The 14,396-nt window shown below is 43.2% G+C and overlaps 1 protein-coding gene across 16 annotated transcripts in view; it reads left to right on the forward strand.

The window, feature by feature from the left end:
• The window catches only part of FOXP1 (forkhead box P1), a 536,656-nt gene that overhangs the window by 84,865 nt on the left and 437,395 nt on the right, over positions 1-14,396 (forward strand). For 12 of the 16 annotated variants that reach the window (XM_053378208.1, XM_053378193.1, XM_053378192.1 and 9 more), the window contains one exon: positions 11,123-11,208. The exons of the other annotated variants lie outside the window; for them this stretch is intronic. The gene's annotated coding sequence lies outside the window, so the exon portion shown is untranslated. The remainder of the gene's footprint in view (positions 1-11,122; positions 11,209-14,396) is intronic. 16 annotated transcript variants of the gene reach the window in all.

Genomic DNA, 14,396 nt, shown 5'->3' on the forward strand with positions numbered 1-14,396 from the left:
TGGGCTGTGTGTTGACTGTCTAAAGCAGGGGTCAGCAACCTTTTTCAGACGAGGGCTGGTCCACCATCCCTCAGACCATGTGGTGGGCTGGACTATATTTTGAAAAAAAAAATATGAACGAATTCCTATGCCCCACAAATAACCCAGAGTTGCATTTTAAATAAAAGGACACATTCTACTCATGTAAAAACACACTGATTCCTGGACCATCTGTGGGCCAGATTGAGAAGGTGATTGGGCCTCATCCGGCCCATGGGCCTTAGGTTGCCTACCCCTGCTCTAAAGCATACTGTTGTAAGTTAGGCCTTGGCTTTATCCTGTCTAAGCTGGACAAATTTTTGCAATACAGGGCTTCTGCTCAATTGCTTGATTCAAATGAAAGAAAACAACAACACAGGGCTACAGTACACTACAATACAAAACGTGGTACCAGGAGAGGCAAGAAAGGGGAAAAAATAAGGTATATAATTTAAAAGAAAATAAGTGAAGTATTTTGGTTGAGATTCAAGTATTTTAATAAGCAATTTGCTGTAATTAAGTAAGGATGAAATGGACCGAAATGGACAGAATGATATAGAGATTTGTTGTCCATTGTGACAAAGTCCATGTGATAAAGTTTTTTTAAAAAGCCTTTAGTACTAGAAATCAGAGAGGAACACATGCCAGCTGAGAGCAGCATACAGAAAGTTTCACATAGATGAGAAATCTAAGGTGGAATCTACAAATATCTAAAAAAACACTGTGAAAATGCTTTTTAAAAAAAACGTTTTGAAAAATATTTTGAATTTGCCATAGGTCACCATCGCCATCTAGTTTCACATTTTATGGTTTTTACTCAGGGATTGTAGATTTTGTTTTTGTCTGTGGTTTGATTAAATAAAACAAAATTGAAAAGTGAATTGAGTTTAGTTCCCATTGACATTGACAGGATATCACTTAGCTTTGACTTAATTTTCACATTGATTTAAATAGGATCTAAATAGGACTAGCTTACTGTGGACCCAGTCCTTTGATTTGGGTCCTTAGAATAATGGGGCTCTCTCACCTCCTTCCCACTGCGCTCCTTGGACACTTAAAAGGCCACTCCTGAAAAACAGGGGAAGCTCTGAAATAGTATTCACAGTAGCATGGGGGACTGCATCTGTGGAGATGGGAATTGGCATAAATCTCCCCTAATCAGAAGTGCATTCCACTCAAGCAAGTTTTCCATTGGATCAATAATTATAGTACTATCTTGACACAAAGGAGATTGGAATATTTTACTATAATCATCAATGTTTTTCTTTTGAAACATTGTGAATTTAAAGTTTGTTCCTCAAAGATACAAAATGACCAGAAATCTGCAAAACAGTTGGCTTCCTTTTTTCTTTTCTTTTTTGGTCTCTCTCATCCTGAGTTTTAGATTCGTGGCTATATGTTTGTGGTGGAAACTGAATCTTACATTTGTGGAAGGAACTTGGACAGGCAAAGTCAACTCTTTGTCTTCCTTCTCTTATTAGAATCTGAATGACTTTCAGTGCTGCAATTAAGGTCTTTTTTGAGGTAGCTGTTTAAATATTTATTAGCATTGGAGTATTGGGTTTTCTAAATAACTCTTAAGGCATTTGCATGCACACACACAAAACTGTTGACAATTCTGTAGTGGAATAGACTAATTCATTTTTATTTATTTTTTTGGGACTCAGTCAAGTGTGATTGGCTTAGTTACTGAGGAATTTATTTTAGGGAAAAGTCAGTGTCAACTGAAAAATGGTTCCATTCTGAAAAGACAAAAATTCCCTTACTTGTGAAAATGTGTCTTGGCAGCCAATTTGACTTCTGATACAAGATTTAACACTTCTCTTGAAACATGAATATTTGCCATGGCAACAGCAACATTGTGCACCACATGTTGAAGATTTGTTTTCTGTGCTCCCTGGTTAGCGTTGGCAGCATGGACTTTTGGTAACTGCCCCTTGCACAGTTCCTTAATCTACCTCTGCTCAAGAGTCGATGCCTTGTCCTGCAGAAGTCAGTTTTTAGATTGCAGAAGAATGGAGTGCATTTTTTAAAAATGGATGCATTACCGATATCTGTGGTTAGTAGGCTATTTTGTGCCTGTTACGTTTGAACAACTTCAGCAGAGGGCCTGGTTTACATGCTTGCCCTCTAAATGTTGATGGTAGAAGACCTCAACCTCCAGGCTGAGAGGTAACGGGCCTCTGACTACCTGTGCTGAAGAACAATGGCAGAAGAGAGCTATTACACACATGTCCTGCTTGAGGCACCTGGTCGGCCGCTATAAGAAATAGGATGCTGGACTAGAAAAGCCATCAGTAGGGTACTTATTCTATTATTATATTCCCCAAAACATTGCTAATAAAAAGCTCAGAATGCAACCTTTTCAGAAGTATGAGTTGTGTAGCAGGTTTTCTCTTTTGGAGACCTTTTATGCCAAGTCTTCATTCTTATTTTCAAGCTCCAAAGGAATTCAAAGAGGTATTTGGAGCGAGGAGCTGAAAGGAACAGGGCTGTGCTGTCTGGGGCTGATGGGAGTCGTAGTTCAAAACATCTGGAGGGCAGCAGCTTAGCAAAGAATGATCTAAGCTCTTTTCTGATCTTATCTAAACCATCTGATGAATAGTTTCAGTTCACTCCCAGCAGTGCATCTACCTAGTTTAGACCAAATCTGCATATGATAGTCCTCACTTTACAGAAAAGTAACCTGCAATCCACCTGCTCCTAATCTGTAATATTGTGTGTGTGTGTGTGTGTGTGTGTGACAGAGAGAGAGAGAGAGAGAGAAATTGTGACACAGTGGTGACAATAGAACACTCAGGTAATTTAAAGTTATAATAGTAACCAGTGATAGTAGAATCTGGTTACTGTTATAATTGGTATATAATTTTTACACAAATACTTTATATTTTGGCTGTGGAATTTTCCAGGTTTTCAGTTTTAAACAGAGTGTGGACTTCTCAAAAGTGGCATTCTTGTTTCCATTTTGCAGTAACATGAAGCAGTTCAATGCTGGATTTTATCCTGTTGAAATACTATCTATTTAAATTCATTTTAACCTATCTATGTATTAAATTGAATATCCTATTGAGATTTCAATTATGCATGAATATGGTACACTTGTTTGTTACTAAGGTGACTAATGTGTCAAGGTTATGTTGATGCTGTACCATTAAAAATGAAATAATAATACAAAAAAGATGTTGACAAGCTGGAACGTGTGCAGAGGAAGGCAACCAAGATGTTCAGGGGTCTGGAAACGAAGCCTTATGAGGAGCGCTTGAAGGAGCTGGGTATGGTTAGCCTGGAAAAGAGGAGACTGAGAGGAGATAAGATAGCCATCTTCAAATAACTGAAGAGCTGTCGCATGGAAGAAGGAGCATGCTTGTTTTCTCTTTCTCTGGAGGGTAGGACTCGAACCAATGGCTTCAAGTTGCAAGAAAGGAGATTTTGACTGAACATTGAGAAAAACTTTTTGACAGTAAGCTGTTCAGCCGTGGAACAGACTCCCACGAGAAGTGGTGGACTCTCCTTCCTTGGAGGTTTAAAGCAGAGGTTGGATGGCCATCTGTCATGGATGCTTTAGCTGAGTGCAGGGGGTTGGACTAGATGACCCTTGGAGGCCCTTCCAAGACTCTATGATTCCTTGAAAAAGAAAGAATGTAATGCTGGCTAAAATCATTACATCCTACAGAATAAATAAAGTTTGGACAGCATCCTTCAGTTCAGATGTACTTCTGTGAAATTATCTGTTTCATAGCTTAAATCTAATGTTTTTGCATTGCACTGCAAATGTATCACTGGGAGGCTATTTTAAGATATATTTATTAAGGGAGTAGGTACAGTTAGACAAGTCATTGCAGCCCACGTTTTCTTCTTTGGCTTTTCCTTTTATGTTGTTTCTGTTGATTACTGAATGCAAGTTTCTAACTTTTACTGGGGTTTATTAGACCCATATTTTTATTGAGGCCAATAGTACAGAAAGTGATTTTAATAGGTATAAATATGAACATATCAAAGGCTTGTGAGCTGATCTGTATATCAGAAAAAATAGCCTTCTTGCACCACTTTAGAAGGCTGATAGAAGATCACTTGTCTAAATGTTCTTCTTGTTTAAACTCAGCTCCTTGTACATAGAAAACTTGATTCATTGGGGAAGATTGGCTAGCATTCTATTCCACGTCATATTAGCTTTACTCAGACATGTGGGGGGAACATTTAATCATGCAACCCTCTTCCTATATTCTTCAGTTGTACAGTCCCAGCAGAGTTCTGCCTCATGTTAAAAAACAAGGCTGGCCCTCCACTAGAACTACATCTTAGTCTCACAGAAGCAAGTGAAGAGAAAACTGAATAGCTTGACATATAACTCTTCCCAGTAATAATAATGTTCAGTACTGATGAAGATTTAGACCAGGTTTGATGGCCACTAGCAATTAAGTTGTGTATGGTTGCGAACTCCTTTCCTGACAGAGCTCCCCTCACCTACATTACAGAGAAATAAATAGAATACTAAGCTATCAATGAGCAGTAATGCCACAACTGTTGTGTTTGTGTCCCTGTCATGCAGCCATTAAAAGGCACAGGAAGCTGTTTCCTACCTTTATGGGAACTTTGATGTTGGGCTGGTGAACTGTCCTCTTACATTGTCTGCATGAAGCAGATATTGTTGGTGGAAAGGTGCTCTGATAGAAAATTTTAGCAGAAGAATTTCAGATAAAGCAATTAACCTTTTCCATTAAGCTAAGTAAGGAAGAGGATTATTGTGAGTGGGGAGGAGGCTGGAAGACATTTTATTAAGTTCTTATCCCCACATTTTTTAAAAAGTAAGTTCACATATTTCATGTCATATTTCATGTCATTCTGGACACTTGGCCCGTTTTTGCAAATCCGCCTCATTGAACAACCAAGCCATGGTAATTTGTGTCGTTATAACATCCGCATTGGCTACTGTCACACATGTGGATATGCTTTTGAAGCAGTCCTGTATTTAAGCTCTCGCTCATCTGTTAGCAATGGACAACAAGAAATTCCATGCTGGCGAGGTCATACAAGAGAGGAAGCAGGCTGGTGGAAGAGGGACCAAGCTCTCCGCTTGGTTTCTGTGCTTCTGTTTCTCCCTTTGGCGCCAATGAGAATTCCTGCCCGCCCGCCTCCACCTCATAGCTGTTTGGATGTGTGCATGATTGTCCTGATCATGGCTGCAAATGCTCCAGTTCCCACATGCTGTGTGCCCAGTCACAATTGGGGGAATCACCTTCTATAATTGATTCAAGAGAACACACTAGATGTAGTTGCACACTAAACAGTAAGCATAACATGTGGTTTGGCCCTCCATCAATAGGCAGGGCAGAATGTTTAAATAAATAAGCAAGTAAAATGAAAGCTCTTTTTTAATTTGAGATGTAGTCATTAGTCTAAAAATGTAATTCAAGATTTAACATTTGAGTGATGTGCTGATCTCGTTACATTTCTGCCCTTGAAAATACAGTGGCTGTCAATGATAATGGCTGATATTAAACTACATTTTGAACTCCCTTCCATTTTTTATCCAGACACCATCTCTATTATGGTAAAATATGGTAGACTTCATCATAAGCTTTACGGAAATCAGGATACATTATGTCCACAGCATTCCTGTGATGCACCAATCTTGTAATACTATCAAAGATAAGAGATCTGTCAGTTATAAGAAACCCCTGCTTTAGTACCATTGGGTGCAACTCATCAGGCCTGGATGTTTGAATTCATTTAAAGTCGCTAGGTGTTCTCTTACCAGCTCTTTTCATATCATGGGCTGCAGCTCCCTCCTTGCATAATTTATTCTGTTATCACCAGGTTGGGCATCACTTTCCTTTTGGATGAAGACCTAGGCAAAGTACGTGTTGAGCAATTCCACCTTTTCTCTGTTACCCAATAGCATTTCTCCTTGCTTGCTCTTTCTCTTGCTGTGAACTTATCCAAAGATAAACTTATTAATAAAAGTAATAAAAAAGAGAGATGGATTCCAGATCATTTATATACTACAACTTCTGTGTAAGTGATGAAGTGGTGAATTCAGGCTCACATTTTTTTGTGAATAACCAAATCCCAAATGCTTCCCATATTCTTCAATTTGCTTTTAGTCTGTAATGGACATCTTTTTATTTACCACAAATGACATGTTCTCTTTGATCATTACTTTAAAATATGAAATAAGAAGGGTAGGGGGTCTCCCCCCCCCGTTTTTTGGTTTGCAGCACAAGGTACTGCTTAGTGTCACATCCCAATCTCATCCCCAGACAAGTGGTTTGTCCAAAGTTACAACACCTCCCACGACGAGAAAAAAGGAGCCCAAAAGCAACGAAGCACACAATTACATGATGAAAAACAATAAAATGTACCTTCTAACACATACCTCCAGTGATTGTATGACTTTATTATAAAAATTAAATGTAATTGCATTTCCAGGCCCTGCATGAAAAACACCTTACAGAGAAAAGTCTTTGTTTAACTTCAGATTTCCAAAAGGAGCAGCTCACTTGCTGCATAGCTGCCATATCTTAAATGGGATTTGAGAAGTTTCAGTCAGAATAATTGAAAGCCATGGCTCTGAAACATATGAAATAAGTTATTGGAGGTGTCTTGAACTTGTACCTAACAAAGAATACTGGGCAAAGCATGGTTGTGGGCACATGAAAAGAGAGGCAATGCAGAAGGAGATACCTTTAGGCAGGGGGCGCAGCTGTGGATCTTACTATGTGCGCTGTGACAGGAAGCAGGTGCTTCAATGTCCCACACTTATTCATGGTGTCCAGGTGGGATTTTTTTTTTTTTTGAGCTCCCTCCCAATCTTCAGTGGTGAGATGTGAAAGTTACCTATGAATCAGAACCTATTCATTTCATTAGTGATGAGGGTGGGAAGAGAAGAAGAATGAGTTCTCCTTCTGACATGATAAAACAGTGTGGCAAGCAGCTAAGTTCCTTGTGATTCCTGTTGTCCGTGCATCTAGTAAAACCTGAAGCTTATTTGAATGAAGAGATAAGCTTGTAAGAGCAGTGGGCTGAAAATGTCCACTACCACATTTGTTGGCAGGGCCGGATTTAGGTTTGATGAGGCCCTAATCTACTGAAGGTAATGGGGCGTTTTATATGTCCATCTGCCTTTGGCAACAACAAATTGTTGCTGTTTTTTGTGTTGAAGAGTCGGACACGACTAAACAACAACAACAAAAAATAGGTATCTAAAGCCATTTGCACATGTTGCAATCCACGCAGAATGTAGGAACCCTATATATAGAAATGAGCAAACCAGTGAAATTTTTAGGGAGCAGGCTAGCAGGCGGGGACCATTACTTACATCTTAGGAGCCTATACAACACAAAACACTGTTGCTGTATGTAGGTTTTATTTTATTTGTTTTTTATCTTATATTTTGGAGATGTACATCCAGTTTTTTCCCCTTTAATTTTTTTGGGGGCCCCCAAGAGAGTGGGGCCCTAATCTATAGCTTGTTTAGCTTATATGTAAATCTGGCACTGTTCATCAGATCATTCATTTGTGAAAGTAGGGACCGTTTTTGGAGGCTTTTGTGTGGTGGGGGCTTAGTATAATAGATATGAGATGGCATAGAGGAGTGTCAAAATCTCTTTAAAAAAAACAGTTGAAAGCTTTGCCAGTGCTTCTAGTGGTGGCAAACAGACAAAACGTTTGAGTTTAGCCACTGAGGCAAACTCAAGCCACTGATCTGTTCCCCGAAAGGAACACTTCTCATAATCTCTGTTGCCTTTTGAAGTGGTGGCTTTCAGTCTTTCTTTTCTTTTTCTTTAAGAGGAAGAAAAAAGATTTGATTCTTTCCTCTGCCACCTCATACTGTAACTGCTGTGGTAAGTCTCCTTTCTTAACAACATTTTAAAGAAATAGATGCTCCCCACTGACTATCAAAAATGTTCCAGGCCAGCTTTCCCTCAGCCACTGAAAACACCAGAAAATGCTGAAGTGAAAACTGCAGCCCAGAACTAACTTACTAGCCATCACCACAGTATCTTAAATAGATTGGAAATGAGTATATTGATACTTGAAAATGAGAAGGGAAGATGCACAGGCCTAGAAGAGATTCTGATGCCCAGAAGAAGGAAACTACTAAATATGTATGGTGTGAAAATATAGACGTGAAGTTTTGAGGGAAAGAATTTGTATATGACTCACGTGGGAGGTGGGGAAAAGGCAGATTCTGTATATAACTGTGGAAAGGGAGAGGAATGACAGGATTGCTCTAATATACTAGTATCCAGGAGTCGTTGTTAAATAAAATAATATGCTTATTTGAATGGGGTATTACTCTGTAGCAAGAAAGATTGTGGATAACACCCTGCCATTCTTTCATGCTAAAGATCTGTATTTCATTCCCAAATTAAGAGACTAAGTATTACCACAATACTTTGCTTCCCCTTGTGTTCGTTTTCAATCCGCATTTCCTGTTACCAAGCCGGATCGCTTAATCTCACACTTATCCTTAACTTGCTTTTTATCCTTATCCTTTGCAATTGATAGGTTCCTCTTCAATTGACCTCTCCACAAGTTCTCCTCAACTGCCTTTTTTCCTGAAGCATATAGCTTTGGATATGATCCATAGTGAATTGCTTACTCTGCAACCAAATGCAGAATTAAACAGATTTACTCTCCTTCATATGAAAAACTCAGGATTTTTAAAAAGAAAAATGCACTTTGGTTATTCAGACGTCTAAAATGTGTGGGGCTACAGAGTAAAAAAATATTAAATAGTGTTTTTCACCTTCAAAGATGTACCGTATTTTTCGCACTATAGGACGCACTTTTCCCCCTCCAAAAATGAAGGGGAAATGTGTGTGCGTCCTATGGTGCGAATGCAGGCTTTCGCTGAAGCCTGGAGAGCGAGAGGGGTCGGTGCGCACCGACCCCTCTCGCTCTCCAGGCTTCAGGAGAGCCCCACCGCCAGCCCCACAAGCTCGGGGGACAGCGGGGAGGCGGAACGCCGCCATCCCGCTGTCCCCCGACTTGGTTAGAAGGCTGGCGGGGGGAGAAGCCTGCTCCTCCCCGTCGCCAGCCCTGCAAACTCGGGAGACAGCGGGAGAGGCGCAGCGCGCCATCCCCCTGTCCCCCGACTTGGCTAGAAGGCTGGCGGGGGGGAGAAGCCTGCTCCTCCCCTCGCCAGCCCCGCAGACTCGGGAGACAGCGGGAGAGGCGCAGCGCGCCCTTCCCGCTGTCCCCCGACTTGGCTAGAAGGCTGGCGGGGGGGGGAGAAGCCTGCTCCTCCCCTCGCCAGCCCCGCAAACTCGGGAGACAGCGGGAGAGGCGCAGCGCACCATCCCGCTGTCCCCCGACTTGGCTAGAAGGCTGGCGGGGGGGGGGGGGGAAAGCCTGCTCCTCCCCTCGCCAGCCCTCAAACTCGGGAGACAGCGGGAGAGGCGCAGCGCGCCATCCCGCTGTCCCCCGACTTGGCTAGAAGGCTGGCGGGGGGGGGGAGAAGCCTGCTCCTCCCCTCGCCAGCCCCGCAAACTCGGGAGACAGCGGGAGAGGCGCAGCGCACCATCCCGCTGTCTCCCGACTTGGCTAGAAGGCTGGCGGGGGGGGGGGGAGAAGCCTGCTCCTCCCCTCGCCAGCCCCGCAAACTCGGGAGACAGCGGGAGAGGCGCAGCGCACCATCCCGCTGTCCCCCGACTTGGCTAGAAGGCTGGCGGGGGGGGGGGGAGAAGCCTGCTCCTCCCCTCGCCAGCCCCGCAAACTCGGGACTCAGCGGGAGAGGCGCAGCGCGCCATCCCGCTGTCCCCCGACTTGGCTAGAAGGCTGGCGGGGGGGGGAGAAGCCTGCTCCTCCCCTCGCCAGCCCCGCAAACTCGGGAGACAGCGGGAGAGGCGCAGCGCACCATCCCGCTGTCCCCCGACTTGGCTAGAAGGCTGGCGGGGGGGGGGAGAAGCCTGCTCCTCCCCTCGCCAGCCCCGCAAACTCGGGAGACAGCGGGAGAGGCGCAGCGCGCCATCCCGCTGTCTCCCGACTTGGCTAGAAGGCTGGCGGGGGGGAGAAGCCTGCTCCTCCCCGTCGCCAGCCCTGCAAACTCGGGGGACAGCGGGAGAGGCGCAGCGCACCATCCCGCTGTCTCCCGACTTGGCTAGAAGGCTGGCGGGGGGGAGAAGCCTGCTCCTGCCCGTCGCCAGCCCCGCAAACTCGGGGGATAGCGGGAGAGGTGCAGCGCGCCATCCCACTGTCTCCCGACATGGTTTGGAGACTGGCGGAGGGCTTCCTCCTCCCCCAGCCCCGCAAGCTCCCAGAGCGATGCCAAAGCTGGGCGCAGCTTCGGCATGGCTCTGGGTCCCGTTCTGGGGGAGGGGGAAGCTCGGGCTTCCCCCGCCCCAGCCCCGCGCCTGGCGGGGGGGGAAAAATTTTTTTTCACCTTTATTTCCCCCCAAAATCTACGTGCGTCCTATGGACCGGTGCGTCCTATCGTGCGAAAAATACGGTAACTAGTAATAATTTGTTGGAGTTCAATAGGAATTCATTTATTCATTTAGTTTATATAAATATTTACAGGTGCTTTTTGACCCCACATGGGCCTCCAAAGCAACCCAGAGAACACAATAAGAACAATTAAAAATAAAATAACCAATTAAAATTTAATCAAATTATGCAGTTATGTGAATTAGATTTACAAGCCCAGAAACAGAAGCTAAAAGAGAATATTTTCCTTTTAATAGTGCTTCTCAATCTCTCTTACTTTAGTGTGCCTTCTAAGGAATGGGAACTAGGTGCAACTAAGTTACAGCACAATATTATGCATGACTAGTCAGAAGTAATGAATTTAATTAGGCTTCCCCTTACATATGTGGATATAGGACTGTACACTTACCTGGGAGTTAGCGTCATTCAAAACTAATAGCTTATAAGTAAACATACACAACAGGGGTGGGAAACCCCTTTGGCTCTGTGGGTTCAGATCTTTTTCTGGTCCCACTGTGAGGCAAACCTTGACAGGTGGGTTGCCTCATCCACTTGTCAAAATACCTTGTGTGGGGTTCTGAAGCACCACATTGCCTGCCCTGTGCTTGCTGATTCCTTCCTGCTTGCAGCCAGTTCCTACAAAAGGCATCTTTATTTCTCCCCTCTCCATCAGCTCACAGGGAGGTGAGAAAGAAGTAAGCTACCAACCTAGAATTGCAGCCTATCCTCCTGCCCATCAGCTGATGTCACAAGTGACAGGTGAGCATGGTTGAGGGAAATGGCATCTCAGGCCAAATTTGATCCATGGCAAGCCCAGGTTCCCCACCCCTGATGTACAGGATTTTATTATTAGTCCATAGTGTTTTTGTGCATGGCTGTATATACATATATGATCACATACATGGTTTTCAAATTGCTGGCAAGCTTTTTTTAAAGAAGTGGTGGATAAATTTTATGGCAAATAGGTCGTAAGTGGACCGTGAATTGCAGGTATGTGTAGCAACATAGCTGCCGTTTCCCATTAATATATAAGTATTGCCAATGTTATTCAGTAGTTCCCAGCCATTCTAAGGCTGATTTTTGTTCTTCTGTTGTCTGGTAGAGTCCAGGAAAGGAGTAAAATTGGATTAGCATTGATAATGCATTAAACCAGCCTATTAATATCGACAAGCTGTCAGTGTTGTTATAATGCTATTGTAGTAACCTGAGTAAACCGGTAACATTTTTATACGGCCACATAGTAATCTCAAAATTATCAGACCACAAAGGTGATCTTCGTTTTGATCCTTCCATCTTCACCCAATTTCCTTCGTAATCTTACCACACTTACGGATTTGCTCCCATCCCACCATTTATTTATTTATTTAACCTTACTGACATTCCTCTCCTCCCCACCCACACAAATCCGAAGGCAGCACTTTCAGAATGTTTAATAGCAGTACTTAGCATTTATATGCTGCTTTCAAAGTGCTTCACATATATTACCTCAGTGATTTTATAAAGCAGGTGTTACTCCTATATTGTATATAGAGGACGGAGGCCAAGAGATGATAGCTTATTGGAGACTATTTAAGCTGCAATTCTGTATGCATTTTGCTGTGAGTAAGTCATTTTCAACTCAGCAGAGCTTACTTCTGAGTAGATGCGCATAGGCAGGCTGGCATAATGAATTCATATACGAGGCAAGATTTGAACTCACGGCTTCCCAGCTATCAGGTTATACTCTTAGCCATGTGGTAGGGGACAGTGGGGTTGGGTGGTGGCGATCCCGCTGGTAAATTTGCACTGCACTGACCTTGCCACTGCCTGGACCCTATCGTCCCAGTATGCAGCAGCAACACAGGCAACTGTTTAGGCCTGGTGAATGCCAACACTCCCACCTGCTATCTGTTACTATCCATGCCACTCAAAACCTACAAAAATTACTGGGCCCAAATTCTTCAGCTCAGTCCTGGTCAAAATAGATTTCTGTTTCTTTTGAGAACACTTCTCAAAGTTCCCCTGGGGGTCCTTTCAATGGAAATTCCTAAGATCAACAGCTGACTTTTGCTGTGTTCTTCTCCTTAATTCTTTATCATCTGTTTGTCAAACTGATGACCACTGAATTAAGAGGCGTCTCAGGCAGGATGCTATGGGCTGCAGAAAAGGGCAAAGTAGGTATTTTCTTCAGTGTTTTTCTCCAGTTTCCTTATGAAAATTGGTTGCAAATGGGAAATGAAAAAAGGGCTGCTTTTTCATAGCCAGAAAAGGCCATCAAAGTAAGGGATCACTTAATGCAAAAGAAATCTGTGCAAAGATTAGGAAGCCGCCTTATACGGAGTCAGATCATTGGTCCATCTACCTCAGGGCAGGGTTGGAGAATTATATAGTAGAAATGGTGCAAAAAATAAGGAAAGGTATAGCTATATGGTGCTGCAAGCAACCCTTCCTTGCACATTTTAACAAGCATTTTTAGAAAAATGTTAGATGAAGATTAAGCGATGTCCTATCATTCGAATAAACCTGCTCACTGGAGCTAAAGTTATTCGTTAAATGGTGTAAAAACTATGAATTATGTAATGATGATTACTATGATCAACAATCACAGATAAGTTGAATGCTGTGCAGTTGGTTTTTATTAATGATTATTATGTGTGGGGGTTTTTGTTTAGATTTTTAACTCACCCTGTCTTAAGGTGGGTCAGAGCTGGAAACTGCATATTATAATATTTAATCGGGGGAAATATAAATATAAGATTTAAATCTATCTGTATCTCTCTCTCTCTCTCTCTCATCTATCTATCTATCTATCTACCATCTATTTAAACATTTAAAGAGGATGGTTGTCACCCACTACATATAAGCATAATTAGCTTATATGTGTTTTGTGGAGGGACCTTATAGACAGGGCTTCCATTTTATCCCATGAACTGTTTTCATTCTGAGCATAGATTCCTGAAGCCTTTGGAACTGTTGATGCCTTCTCACTACACAGGTAAAGCAGTTTCAAAACTGTTTCATCCTTCATGCCTCTCAAATAATAAAATCATAATCCTTAAGATTGTAGTTTTGTGAAAGGGCTAGAGGAACACCATTCAAAAATTCAGAGCATCGTCACAGAAGAAAATGTTTTCAGGGTTTTGAGTTGTCAGAAACCATTCGGTGAGAACTAGAACTGCTGCTCACTCCCTTGCTGTAATTGTATGCAGCACCAGCTGGGAATATTGTGAGACCGGTACAACTGCAGTAGTATATGCTGATGGTATCTAGCTATACATCTTGTTAATGATGAAGGCGGTGATAATGGCCTTTTGCATTGTTCTGACATAATGCTGAGTTAAGAAGTTTGATGCAAGATTTTAGCAACAGTAGTGGATTCACCTGCAGGCTGGAACATCCAGTCTGGAAGGCCCTACCCCCAACCTCACTGCCTCCTCATCCCACTGCATCCTGATAAACACATTCAACTATCACTGCCAGGAGGGTGCCACACTGCTCCCCTCCTCTGCACAGCTGCTGGTTTTTAACCAGGCCTAAGTGATGCTAAGGGATGTGGGTGGCGCTGTGGGTTAAACCACAGAGCCTAGGACTTGCCGATCAGAAGGTCAGCAGTTCAAATCCCCGCAACGGGGTGAGCTCCTGTTGCTCGGTCCCAGCTCCTGCCAACCTAGCAATTTGAAAGCACATCAAAGTGCACGTAGATAAATAGGTACCGCTCCGGTGGGAAGGTAAACAGCGTTTCCGTGCGCTGCTCTGGTTCGCCAGAAGCGGCTTAGTCATGCTGGCCACATGACCCGGAAGCTGTACGCCGGCTCCCTCGGCCAATAAAGCGAGATAGGCGCTGCAACCCCAAAGTCGGTCACGACTGGACCTAATGGTCAGGGGTCCCTTTACCTTTACTTAAGTGATGCTGAATAGAGGAAAACAGCCAAATAATGATTTGAAGGTAGCCTCTGAGCTGATTCAGA

The sequence above is a fragment of the Podarcis raffonei genome, chromosome 2 (assembly GCF_027172205.1).
Source record: "Podarcis raffonei isolate rPodRaf1 chromosome 2, rPodRaf1.pri, whole genome shotgun sequence".
Taxonomy (NCBI): Eukaryota; Metazoa; Chordata; class Lepidosauria; order Squamata; family Lacertidae; genus Podarcis; species Podarcis raffonei.